The sequence below is a fragment of the Tiliqua scincoides genome, chromosome 8 (genome assembly GCF_035046505.1).
Source record: "Tiliqua scincoides isolate rTilSci1 chromosome 8, rTilSci1.hap2, whole genome shotgun sequence".
Classification (NCBI taxonomy): domain Eukaryota; kingdom Metazoa; phylum Chordata; class Lepidosauria; order Squamata; family Scincidae; genus Tiliqua; species Tiliqua scincoides.
This window is the reverse complement of record NC_089828.1, coordinates 17,718,511-17,730,837: the sequence shown is the minus strand read 5'-3', so window position 1 is coordinate 17,730,837 and position 12,327 is coordinate 17,718,511. Positions and strand designations below refer to the sequence as shown.

Here is a 12,327-nt window from a genome sequence, read left to right as displayed (position 1 = left end):
CCAAGCAAGATTTGCACACCAAGCAAGTATTGCAAAGATGCTGTAACCCACTCTCTCCTTCCAAGGAAACCAGAATCTGATCTGTGCCACAACAGTGAATTTTCTCACTGCTCAGGGAAGTGCAGGGCACACGTATCTAGATGGGGCAGAAGCCTGGAACAGTTTTAAGAGACTTTCACGGGGCTAGGCATTTATTTTGATGACCACATGATGCAGGAGATCTGAATCTTTCTTTTTTTTTTTTTTTAAATCAACCAATTTAAAGCAAAATAACAGAGGCAGCTCCAAAAGCTACCCCGCCCCATTCCAAGTTGGGAAGAAAAAGGCATAGATACAACATCCTGCTGCCCAATCTTAATGATTTTGCCCTTTCCTGCCACCCTATAGAATTCCAGGAGAAGTTATTTTTTCCACCCCTGAAAGAGATGTATGTTGGGGAACGATTTATTAAAAAAGTAATGCTAATTGGGCATAGAGGCACCATTTAAGTCAGCGATTTTCAACCTTTTTCATCTCACGGCACACTGAGAGGGCAACTAAAATTGTCAGAGCACACTGTAAGTGTTTTGACAATTGACAAGGCACACCATGCTGCTGGGGGGGGATCGCACACCCCCAATGACCCTACTAATATATGTAGGGTCCCCTAAACTCCCGCAACACCCCTTCAAACCATTCACAGCACACTGGTTGAAAACCGCTGATTTAAGTCGTGGGCCTCTTGAAGCTAGCACAGAGAGAACAACTGTACCTCTTCACCCAGAATAGCATCCTTCCCAGTGATGATTTGCTGGTGGTCCCCTTGTGATTATTTTTTCACTGTTCACCCACCCAGACAGACAGCCATCTTCTCATGTCTTCTGCTATGAAAACCACTTTAGGAACTTTTTTGGTGTCATTGCTAAAAAGCAGTGTAAGTATTTTACGTAATAATAATCTGGGTCATCTGGAGATATTTACAATCTATTTTTCAATTAAAAACCGAAGGCAGTGGTTCTCACACATTTAGCACAGGGACCCACTTTTTTAGAATGAGAATCTGTCAGGACCCACTGGAAGTGATGTCATGACCAGAAGCGACATCATCAAGCAGGAAAATTTTTAGCAATCCTAGGCTGCAGTCCTAGCCACACTTACCCAGGATTAAGTCCCATTTACTATCATTATTAAAAGAAGTTAACATAGTAAAAAGAAAGAAGAGAAAGAAAAAAACATAATAGCTTGATAAAAGTACAGGTCCCCAAATGCTGTCACATGCCATGGTAGCATCAAGTCTAATGTATTAAAAATAAAATATTGAAATGAATGGGGACCCACCTTAAATTGGCTCATGACCCACAGTTTGAGAAACACTGGTTTATATAATATATATAGATATTATGTATCAGATTACATCAAAGCCAGAAGGGGCAGCCTGTGCTATGTGAACTGAAAGTTTCATGTCTATAGAATCTCATCTAAACTTTTAACAACTAAGGGCCAAATCCTATCCAATTTTCTAGTGCCAATTTAGCTGTGCCAATGGGGCTTGCGCTGCTTTCTGTGGTGGTGAGGCATTCACAGAGACCTTCTCAAGGTATGGAAATACTTGTTCCCTTACTCTAGGGCTGCACCAGTGCTGGAAAGTTGGATAGGATTGAGCCCTAAAGTAAAGCTGGTTCTTCTGCCTTTTTCTGCTGGCACTTTTGTTGGTGATTGGCAAAGGCAAAGAAATGAGAGCGGCCAATATTATTTCCTTAAAGCAATCCGGCAAAGTTTTTCAAAAACACCCAGGAAGGACAAATGTGGAGAAAGAAGGCAGTGTGGGATCAGTGTAGGGGCCAACAGGTCTAAAGTGGTTCTGCAGGACAAGACTGGAAAAGGATCTGTTTCAGCACAGATCCAGATGCAGGCTGCAATCCTAGCCATACATAGCTGGGAGTAAGCCCCACTGACTCGAATGGGATTTACTTCTGAGTAGACATGCATAGGATTGGGGTCCTCTCAGTCTAGATCTGGGCTTTTCCCCCTTCTCTCCCCCTCCTTGCAGCTCCCATTCAGACCAAAGCCAAGTAAGCACTTACCCAGCCAAGGCAGGGGTGCCGATGCCCTTCCAGGAGCGCGCCTGCAACTTGGCACAAAGAAGTTCCTTCCCTCGCCTTCTCCGCCCTGCCCTTCGCAGCTCCCGCGGGCTCTCCAGGGCGGATCTCCCTGGCTGTGGCCCTGCTCCTCGCCTCCAGGCACACGGATCTGTTGGGAAAGACCCCGCTGAGGCTGGCCCGGGGCGCTGACTTGCAGCTGCCGCAGCTCTGGCCAAGGGGAGGAAGTCTGCGTAGAGCTAGGAAAGGGTAGAGCAGCGACGGCCCCCAGGCTTCCGCCTCGCTGTGCAATTCCCACCGCGCTCCAGTGGCGTAGCCAGAGGGGGGGCAAAGCACTAAGTTTGCCAAGCGGCCTCCCCGCGGCGTGCAAGAGGCTCTTCCATTCAGGGCGGGGGGGGGAGCAAAACGGAGGCGATGCCTGGCTCCGAAGGGGGGCCCGCTTGCACGCTGCGGGGAGACTTCCTGCCAAACTTAGTGCTTTGCCCCCCCTCTAGCTACGCCACTGGGTCCCACAAGCCTATGAAGAAACCTGCGAACTCAGGCCCGAGGCTCATTTTAAAAATCTCTTATTTAAATATAATCCATCAAGCATTGATCATCTCCCACAGTGGCGCAGCTAGAGTGGAGGCAAAGCACTAAGTTTGGCAGGGGGCCTCACCGCACTGGGCAAGCGGCCCTTCCATTCCGGCCGCGGTGGGGAGCAAACAGAGGTGAATGCCTGACTGGGTACTTTTCCCATCCAGAGTACTCAGAATCTTGGTTGTGATACCCACACCTAGCCGGGCTGTCCAACAATCCCTGCCACTGCACCCAATGCACTGACGGAGATCTGGATATTTCTTTACTCAGCATGTAGTTGGTCTGTGGAATTCCCTGCCACAGGATGTGGCGATGGTGCCTGGCCTAGATGCCTTTAAAAGGGATTGGACACATTTCTGGAGGAAAAATCAATCACGGGTTGCAAGCCATGATGTATATGTGCAACCTCCTGATTTTAAAAATGGGCTATGTCAGAATGCCAGGTGCAAGGGAGGGCACCAGGATGCAGGTCTCTTGTTGTCTTCTGTGCTCCCTGGGGCATCTTGTGGGCCGCTGTGAGATACAGGAAGCTGGACTAGATGGGCCTATGGCCTGATCCAGTGGGGCTGTTCTTATGTTTCTTATGTTCTTATGGGAAAATGTGCAAAGTAGGGGGGTGGGAGTATGTGGGGGTGACCCTGTTTTTTATAACCTGTGGGCATTCACCAGGTCCTACCTGTTGAATTGATCACTTGAGGTCACCTGAACCCCTTGATTTTCTGCTTTTTGGTGTTATGTGGACTTTGCAGGTCAGTGAATTGGCTCAAAGCTACAGTCGTATTGTATTGGCAACCTTCAGTCTCGAAAGACTATGGTATCGCGCTCTGAAAGGTGGTTCTGGCACAGCATCTAGTGTGGCTGAAAAGGCCAATCCAGGAGTGACAATCCCTTCCACACCTGGAGCAAGTGCAGTCTGTCCCTGGTCTGTCTCCCTGGCTATGGGCCTTCCTTCTTTGCCTCTTTGCCTCAGACTGCTGGCAAAGTGTCTCTTCAAACTGGGAAAGGCCATGCTGCACAGCCTGCCTCCAAGCAGACTGCTCAGAGGCCAGGGTTTCCCACTTGTTGAGGTCCATCCCTGAGGCCTTCAGATCCCTCTTGCAGATGTCCTTGTATCACAGCTGTGGTCGTGGTTTATCAGGTTTATCAGCTACAGTCCTGGTTTATCAGGAAGAAGAAGATGAAGACGAAGAAGAGGAGGAAGAGGCTGCAGCAAACAACAGGATAAACATAGCTAGAGCATCCAAGTGACTCCACAGTCTCTTCAAGATGTTAATTCGCATACAGGAACTTTAGGAGTGATTTAAATGTCCAAACCTATGTGGGGGGGGGGGAATCATTGGGGCAGGAGGTGCAATCTGAAGGTTAAGCTGCTACCTTGCCAGAAGAAGCTAAGTGGGAGTAACCCTGGTCCTTCTTTGGAAGAGAGACTGAAGCAAGGATAAGCTGTTGTGAGAGGGTGGAGAGGGTGGAGCCATGAGGAGTTGCTCTTGCTACTGATCTCCAGGCTGTGAGAGGGCGAAAGAGTTGGGACAAGAAGCCATGAAGTTAAGGAGTGTGGAGGTCAGCTGCCAAGAATGAATAACTTCTGGCTGATTTTGTGGCTGCTCCTGTTAGAAGCTTGGATGGCATGTGTCAGCAAAAAGAATGATGGCATGTGGAATTGAGGAGTTCTATGAGTTTCTCATAGAACATTAATGGTAAAAATTCCATTTGTTTGAAAAAATGGAGTTTGGTGATAGCCTATCTATGTGAACTGCTGTAAGATTCTCACTCGTGAGAGTCGGGTTGCAATCCGAAAGCACCCCTGGAATGATGATGATGATGATGATGATGATGATAACAACTTTATTTTTACCCCACCTTTTTCCCCGAAGGGACTCAAGGCGGCTTACAACAGATTAAAAAACATAATTTAAAACAAATAAAAACATATTAACACATATCATAAAAACAGCAGTCAGATAAAAAATAGGTAGAAAGAGCATAGAGCAGCAGTACATCATAAAAGAATCAGGCCTGTAAAAAATATTAAAAGATGTTAAAAAGATGTTAAAAAAGACCGAGAACTCAGAAGGCTTGTTTAAACAGAAGGGTCTTCAGGCCTTGCCAAAAAGTCTCAAGAGAGGGAGCCATTCTTAAGTAAAGGGGAAGGGAGTTCCATAGCGTTGGTGCCACTACTGAGAAAGCCCTATTTCTTGCTGCCACCCCACGTAACCTCCCTATGCGGCGGCACTTGTAAAAAAGCCTTATCTGATGACCTAAGAGGACAAGCCGGATTGTACGGGAGTAGGCGATCTCAAAGATACCCTGGCCCAGAGCAGTACCCTGGACCTGCGCAAGTTTGTTGCACCAGCCCAGGAGGGTTGCAAACTTGCCATAAACCATGTTTGCGCCTCCATTCAAGTCATGGAGGCTGGCACAAGGACATGAGCCAGCCTCCCCATGCCACTGCAGGTCCCGGAGGGGTGAGTTTGCACAGGCCTTTCCAGGCCAGCACGGGAGTCTGGGGGGAGTGTGAGGAGGGTGGGGAGGAGGCGTTTTGGGGTGGGGAGATGGAGGGCGGTGGGTGGGTCTGTGGGTGGGCAGACGGAGAGCGGGAGACAGGGCCAGGATTCAGCACTTATGCCAGATCCTAGCCCCATTCCCAAGCAACCTGGGGCAGATCCATGCTGCTTGGATTTGTGCCAACTCTATAGGTGGTGCAGATCCAAGTAGCCCCATTGCTGTGATGTTACTCAAGGTAAGGGGAATTTTTTTCCCCTTGCCTCTGGCTGGCCTGCCTGTTCAGGCACAAGCTTGGATTGCACTGCCCGGGAGAAAGGCAGCATAGAAATCCTGTATCATCATCATCATCATGGGGTTTTCATCACAGATACAGTTCTGGATTTTTCCAACAAGCTGTTGTCATTGTTACTTCTCTAGAAGAGAACTGATGTAAAAAAAAAAAAAAAAGGAAATCAATTCTGCAGTCAAAGAAACAATTAGTCTAGCACTTTTTTCTGTCTATGAGAGTCTGCCTTTATGTGGAATGAGCCCTGCGGGATTCCTCCCTGCCCTCTGATTGGCCTTATTGTCCTTCCCCCTTTTTTTTTCTGTTGGTATACTTAACCAAAATAGGCTCTCTAGGATTGCCATCTGCTGGACACTTAACTCATTGCTACAATGAAGCCTAGAAGCTTGCCATTCAAATCCAGCATTCTTTGGAGTACATAAAAGACAAGCACTGTGGTGTAAGAGTGACAAATTTGGACCCAGGAGACCTTTTCTGTCATTTTCTAAATGAAAGAAAAACTACCTTGTAAAATACCCTTGGGGAGGGGGGGACTGCAAAAAATAGAGCTTGTTGAACACAGTAATCTGAACAATCTCCTTTTTTGCATTATACTTAAGACAAGTGCACAGCGTGTGAGCTGAGCCATCATCTGCGTACAGAACAAAATCTATATCATATTCTCCTATTTGGGAGAGTTTGTAAGGCAGAGCACAGTGTCCATAAAATCACTGGCAGCCCAATCCTAAGTGGGTCTACTCAGAAGTAAATCCCATTATGTTCAATGGGGCTTGCTCCCAGGAAAGTGTGCATAGGATTGTAGACCTAAAGCAATAAATGAATGCCCTACACACCCACTCACATGCTTATAATGATGGCTTTTAGTCATGATGGTAATGTGCTACTATATGCAAAGCAGCAACAGTGAGAGAGGGGTATGCTTTTCTCTCCTGCTTGTGGACTTCTCAGAGCCAACTGGTAGATCACTGTGAGGAAAAGGATGCTGGACTCGATGGGCATTTGATTTGACCCATAACATAAGAAAGGCAGAGCCTTCCTTATGCTGTAGGGCTAGCATCGCCGTTTGGGGAGGGGGTCATTCAATAGTGTGCAACTGTGTGACATCACAGGCCCCATGTTCTGAATCTATCTTGTATGTGGTATGCCTCCCTAATGTTAACCACTTTGAAACATTTGTTTGTTGAATAGTGCTATATAAATATTGTATTATTAATAAAAGTAATTAATATGCATCATACAACAAACCTTTGGGACCAACTAAAATCACAACAGTTTCCTTGTACTCAGGTTGACGGTTTCAGATTTTTTCTCGAAAAGTAGTCAAAGGGGCCTCAAAGAGAGTAGTTTATATCTTTAGAAATTAAAATGCCTTGAGCAATTTGGATTAACTGTGTGAACAAAGAAGAAAAGGCTGAAGGCAAATCATTGTGTTACCAGTTTGAGTAACCTACTCAAGAGTTATCAGTGTGATCCAAAATTATTCATTTGCAGCACAAATTTACCTCTGGATATGACATTTTTCCTCACAGTAATGAATGACACTTGGAAAAAAAAGCAAAATTTGGGTCGGTAGACGTGGGTGTCCTATTGAACAGTGAAAGACTCAGAATGTATAATTGATACTTCAGTCAGACATGATGTTGATGATGTTGGCAACCTTCAGTCTCAAAAGACTATGGTATTGCACTCTGAATGGTGGTTCTGGAACATCATCTAGTGTGGCTGGAAAGGCCAATTCGGGAAACTGCTGCTTCCCGTGTTGTGCCGACGCTGTATGGCGAAGTTGGAGTGTCCTCTCCAGTGCACGAAGCCTGGGTAAAGAAGGTATGGAGGATAGGCTGTTACCCATGCAGCAAATCCCCCCTCTCCACGTCGCTGGAATGGTCCAATGGAAAGGCAGAAGCCAATATGGTTGGTTCCAGTGGTGTCACAGGAGTTGCCAGAGCATGACTGTGTACAGCCACGAACTGCCTCAGCTGCAATCCACCATACAGTTTCAAATCTATAACGACCCACATTTCATTCAAACATGAAAGACACATTGTGGGGAAATCTAAATGCTGTACGTGTCCATCCAGATGATTTGATAAAAGTCAGTTTTGCACCTCCTACTCTAGCTGAGCAATTTAAAGAATGACATTTTGGTTGGCAACCTTCAGTCTCGGAAGACTATGGTATAAGCCTACAGCACCTGGAGTTCCCAGGCCGTCTCCCATCCAAGTACTAACCAGGCCTGACCCTTGCTTAGCTTCTGAGATCAGATGAGATTGGGCATGTGCAGGGTAACAGTTACTGCATAGTAAAATATATGTGCATAGTAGCAGTAATAATGAAATTATAGGAAGGTAAAAATAGAAAATAAGGAGCAATTTATGCACTTATTTTTGCATTCATTCGATAGCTGATTTTGGGCCCAATCCTATCCAACTTTCCAGCACCAGGGCAGCCACAATGCAGCCTTGGGGTAAGGGAACAAATGCTTCCATACCTTAAGGAGGCCTCTGTGACTGTCCCACCACCACAGGATACAGCGCACACCCCATTGGTGCAGCTGCACCGGCACTTGAAAATTGGATAGGATCTGGCCCTTCAGGGAAATGGGAAAACTGTGGTAAAGGTGTTTGATGCATCTACAAACTGATTACCGGTACTCTGTGAGCAAACCGGTTCTGTTCTGTCACATTTTGTCCCCACAGGGTGGCTTTTTGGAATTATTTTCTTTGTACACACATGCAAAATATGCCTTAATCAGCCCACAGGACAGTGAAGGAACAGACTTGATCCTTACCACCAAATATTCATGCCAGCCCTGTAACCAGAGGAGCTGATCTCAGGTGCCTGCCAGCTTCTCTTTGTGGCTGTGACTATAAATTAAATTCATTTGTTAAAGAGAAAAAAAAAATGTGCTTTATATGCAGTGGCTTATGCCTGAGTCATTTGCCGCTGATTGATTTCTGGGCAGTGGGTAGCGGTGCCTGAAGATACAAGGGGGATGTGGACACTGCTTTGTGAGGAGACCACATTATGCTCTGATTCATTGGCCGTCTCTGCTTGTCCGGAACTTTGGGTGAATGGAGACATTAAGTTAGCAGGAGTCAGTGGCATGTTCTTGCATGCTTGTCCAGTTTAGTCAGTTCATTCAGAGAACAGCTTGCTGTAAATGTCTTCTCCGTTCTCTTAGCTTCCATTCCACCCTCTCAACAAGCCTCTGTCTCAGTCAGAGACAGACACCACTACAAAGAACCAGGTTCATGCACATTTAAACAGTTTGAATGCAGAGACACATTAGAATTCTATTTTTTTTTAAACAGAACTAAAAATATTCTAGAAAAGCAAACTGAACAGTCTCACCATCTTTACACCCAGGTAATTAAAAAAAAAAAAAGTTTAACAAATACAAATCCTCTCACAGACCTAAAAAAGCAAGTTTGAGCATTTCTATCAATCTGCGCATCAGTCTCCCTGCCACAGAGCTGGATGTCACTCATCATGCGACAGGCTCTCTCAGAGATTTCTGGGCTCTCAAATCAAACCACACCACTCCATTTAGATTTCCCATTCTCCGTCTTGATAACTGTATACGGAACATGGCCACACTCATTGAAGTCGTCTCTCCGCATTTTCCATGGGAAATCAGAACAGCTCCAGGCAGTGGCATAGCTAGAGGGGGTGCAAAGCACTATGTTTTTCAGGGATCCTCACTGCAGCGTGCAAGGGGCCTTCCCCTTTGAAGCCCTTCCAGATGGTGGGAGCAAAGTGGAGATGTACTGTTTTGCTCCCACTGTCTGGAATGGCTTTGAAGGGGAGGGGGATGGTCACCTTGCACACTGCGGTGAGGCTCCCTGCAAAACTTAGCACCCCCTCTAGCTACACCATTGATCCCCGGCATGTTTCACCCAGAAGCAGCTAGAAAATGGTGTCCTTTGTTAGCAATGTAGGAAGTAACAACACTGAGTCAGCCCATTGTTCTGTCTAGCTGAGTGCTATCAGCACAGACTGGCCTCCAAGCTGAAACTTCCAAGATTACAGTCAGAAAAGAATTTTCTCTCTACTTTGCTAGGGTCACAGGGATTGAACTTGGGATCTTCTACATGCAAAGCAGTTGCTTTGCCTGAGCTAAGGCCTTCTTCCTTACCTTCTTGCCCTTATTATTGTTTCATATTCTTCCATTTATTCTCTTCCTGAAGTGGGGGAGAAATGAGTTGCCTTTGATTGCTTGCCACCTTTTAGTTTTCTCTTCCCAGGGACATCTCCCATTAAGAAATCATGTGGACGAATAAGGAATCTTTGGGCTCAACCCTATCCAATTTTTCATCACCAATGCCGCTGTAATGCAACCCTGAGGTAAGGGAACAAACATTCCTTTACCTCGAGCCCTCCATGACTACCTCCCCTTTACGACAGATGCAGCACACACCCAGTTAGCACCGTTGCATCAGTGCTGAAAAGTTGGGTAGGATTGGGCCCTTAGTCCCTTTGTCAAATCCCAGGCACACTGACCAGGTGTTTCCTTCGGGCAATATTGTAGTGTAGTGTTATTGCAACTGTCAGAAACTTCCCACCCTATCCTACCCACAACCAAAAGCTGTTTGAAATCTTTAAAAAGTTTTAAAGCCCCATTGGAAAGTGTCCAGGGAGGGGGCTGATTGTAATTCACTTGGGAGGGGGTTCCGCATTTGGGGAGCCACCACTGAGGAGGCTCTTCCTCTTATTGCTGCTCTCTCTTGCTTCTGTTAAGCGGGGGGCACACAAAGAAGGGCCCTCTCTGAAAATCTCAGGGGATGAGACAGTCTATACCAGTGTTTCTCAATGTTTGTCCTCCGCCATAGCAGTTCACATAGTCCACATATTTGAAGTACCACCAGAAGCAGCTGGCTATGACATAATCACCAGTTACTTCTGGGTTGGGAGGGCAGATGTGACATGACAAACACAAGTAGGGGTGCAATCCTAACCAGCAGTGATGCCAGTATAGGTGGCCCTGGAGGGTCGCAAACGTGCCATAAAGCACGTTTGCGTCTCCTTAGGCGGGAGCTGCATTGTGAGCGCGCCGACATAAGTGGCAAAGGTAGGCGTGGGGGGCGTGGGGAGGGGGTGGGAGGGTGCGTTACTGGGTGGGGGGAGGGCGGGCCCAGGGGCGGGCGTGCAGGGAGCTGGGGGTGGGGCTGGGACCCGGCGGTTATCCTAACCCTCATCCCCGGGGCGAGTGGAGCGGCTTCAAGTCACTCCACTCTCCTCGGACTTGCGCCACCTCCGGAGGTGGTGGAGGTCCAAGGAGACCCATAGGGGCACACACTTACCCACGGGTAAGGGGAAGAGCTTCCCCTTGCCCGTGGCTGAGCCGCTGCTCGCTGCAGTCCCACATTGGATGCAGCACAAGCCTCCTGGCTTGCCTGCTCCAGCGCAGGTTAGGATTGCGCCCTAAGAGGCTCAAGGTGGATACGAGGGCTTTTTCGAGCATGGAAAAGCATGCTTTGGAGCTCTGCCTGCCAAGCCAGGCCTCCTACCACTGTTTCTTATGTTGCATTCCTGGTCATGCTGCTGGGTGGCAGGGTGCATGGGTCCCACAAGTACTACCAGACACAGGGGTGTTGGGGGACAGTCACATCAGCAGCAGGGGTGTTGAGACCCCAGGACCTTGCCTCTACTGCAGTTTCAATTCCAATCATGATCCCATGCATACAGCATTCATTGCAACAACCAAACTCTTCCATTGGTTTTCAATGGGTCTCCTTGGAGCTGCACCAGCTATTTTGCCTCCAGGGCCTCCAGGCTTGGGAGGGGGCATAGGATACAGCACAGAGTCTGCTGCCATCTTTGCCCCCTCCTGGGCCAGATCCTCCCCCTGGCCCTCCCTCCCCATCCCCCACCCAGTTCCACCCTCCCCCCCACCCACCTGCCCCCCACCCTCCATTGGAAGAGGTATTTTTCCAATAAAAATATGCAGGAGACATGACTAAGACCAGAACGTCAGCAGGAGCAAAGTCCAAAAGTCCCCTTCTCTCCAGCTGTGATTGTGCTTGTTCCCCCTTACAAAAAAAAGAGAAGGAAACCAACTCTAAGGGCAACTTCTCCATTCTAGGTGACTTCTAGTTTGACCCTAATGTGTGATGTGATGACTTGCTTCAGAATAATGTGGCCTTTGGGTTTTGCTTTCCACATCACCTAAAAGGATTTGCCCCACAGTAAATGTGTATCCACTTGTTCTAGACTGCATGGTAATCTGCTCTTAAGTAGACTGGCATATACTTGATAACTGGAACCATTTAATTCACTGCATGCCGTTGGTAAAAATAAGGTGTAATTCTAATATCAGAACAAACATTCTCAGGGCCAAATCCTAATGAGCCCAGTGTTGGTGGTACGCTTGTATCGCTGGTGCCAGGTGTCATAAGGCACTTTACTGCCGGTGTTGACAGGCAGCGCCACTCAGCATTGGGCTTCAGCACTGGACCTGTAGCGGGAGCAACTGGTGGTAAATTTTCCTGCCAGCTGGTGGAGAGGCTTTTTGGGGTGTGAGGAGGGTGGGGGGAAGGTGGGAGCGAGGGCGGAACTGGGTGGGGGATGGGGAGGGAGGGCCAGGGGGAGGATCTGGCCCAGGAGGGGGCGGAGATGGCAGCACACTCTGTGCTGTATCCTATGCCCCCTCCCAAGCCTGGAGGCCCTGGAGGCAAAATAGCTGCTGCAGCTCCAAGGAGACCCACTGATGCTGCCAAACCTTTACCCATGGCAAGGGAACAAATGTTCCTTTACCCCGAAGAGACTCCGGCAGCTGCACTGGACCCACAGGATACAGCGGCAGTCATTTCGGTGTTGCTGCTCCTCTGGGCACTGGGTCACCATTGAATTGGGTTGTCCATTCTACTATCAAGCTTCTCC

At 47.8% G+C, this 12,327-nt stretch overlaps 1 protein-coding gene across 1 annotated transcript in view; it reads right to left on the bottom strand.

Annotated features, from left to right (window-relative positions):
* The window catches only part of CD276 (CD276 molecule), a 52,249-nt gene extending 49,963 nt beyond the window's left edge, over positions 1-2,286 (bottom strand). The window contains exon 1 of the mRNA XM_066635542.1: positions 2,064-2,286. The gene's annotated coding sequence lies outside the window, so the exon portion shown is untranslated. The remainder of the gene's footprint in view (positions 1-2,063) is intronic.
* Between the last annotated feature and the right edge of the window lie 10,041 nt (positions 2,287-12,327).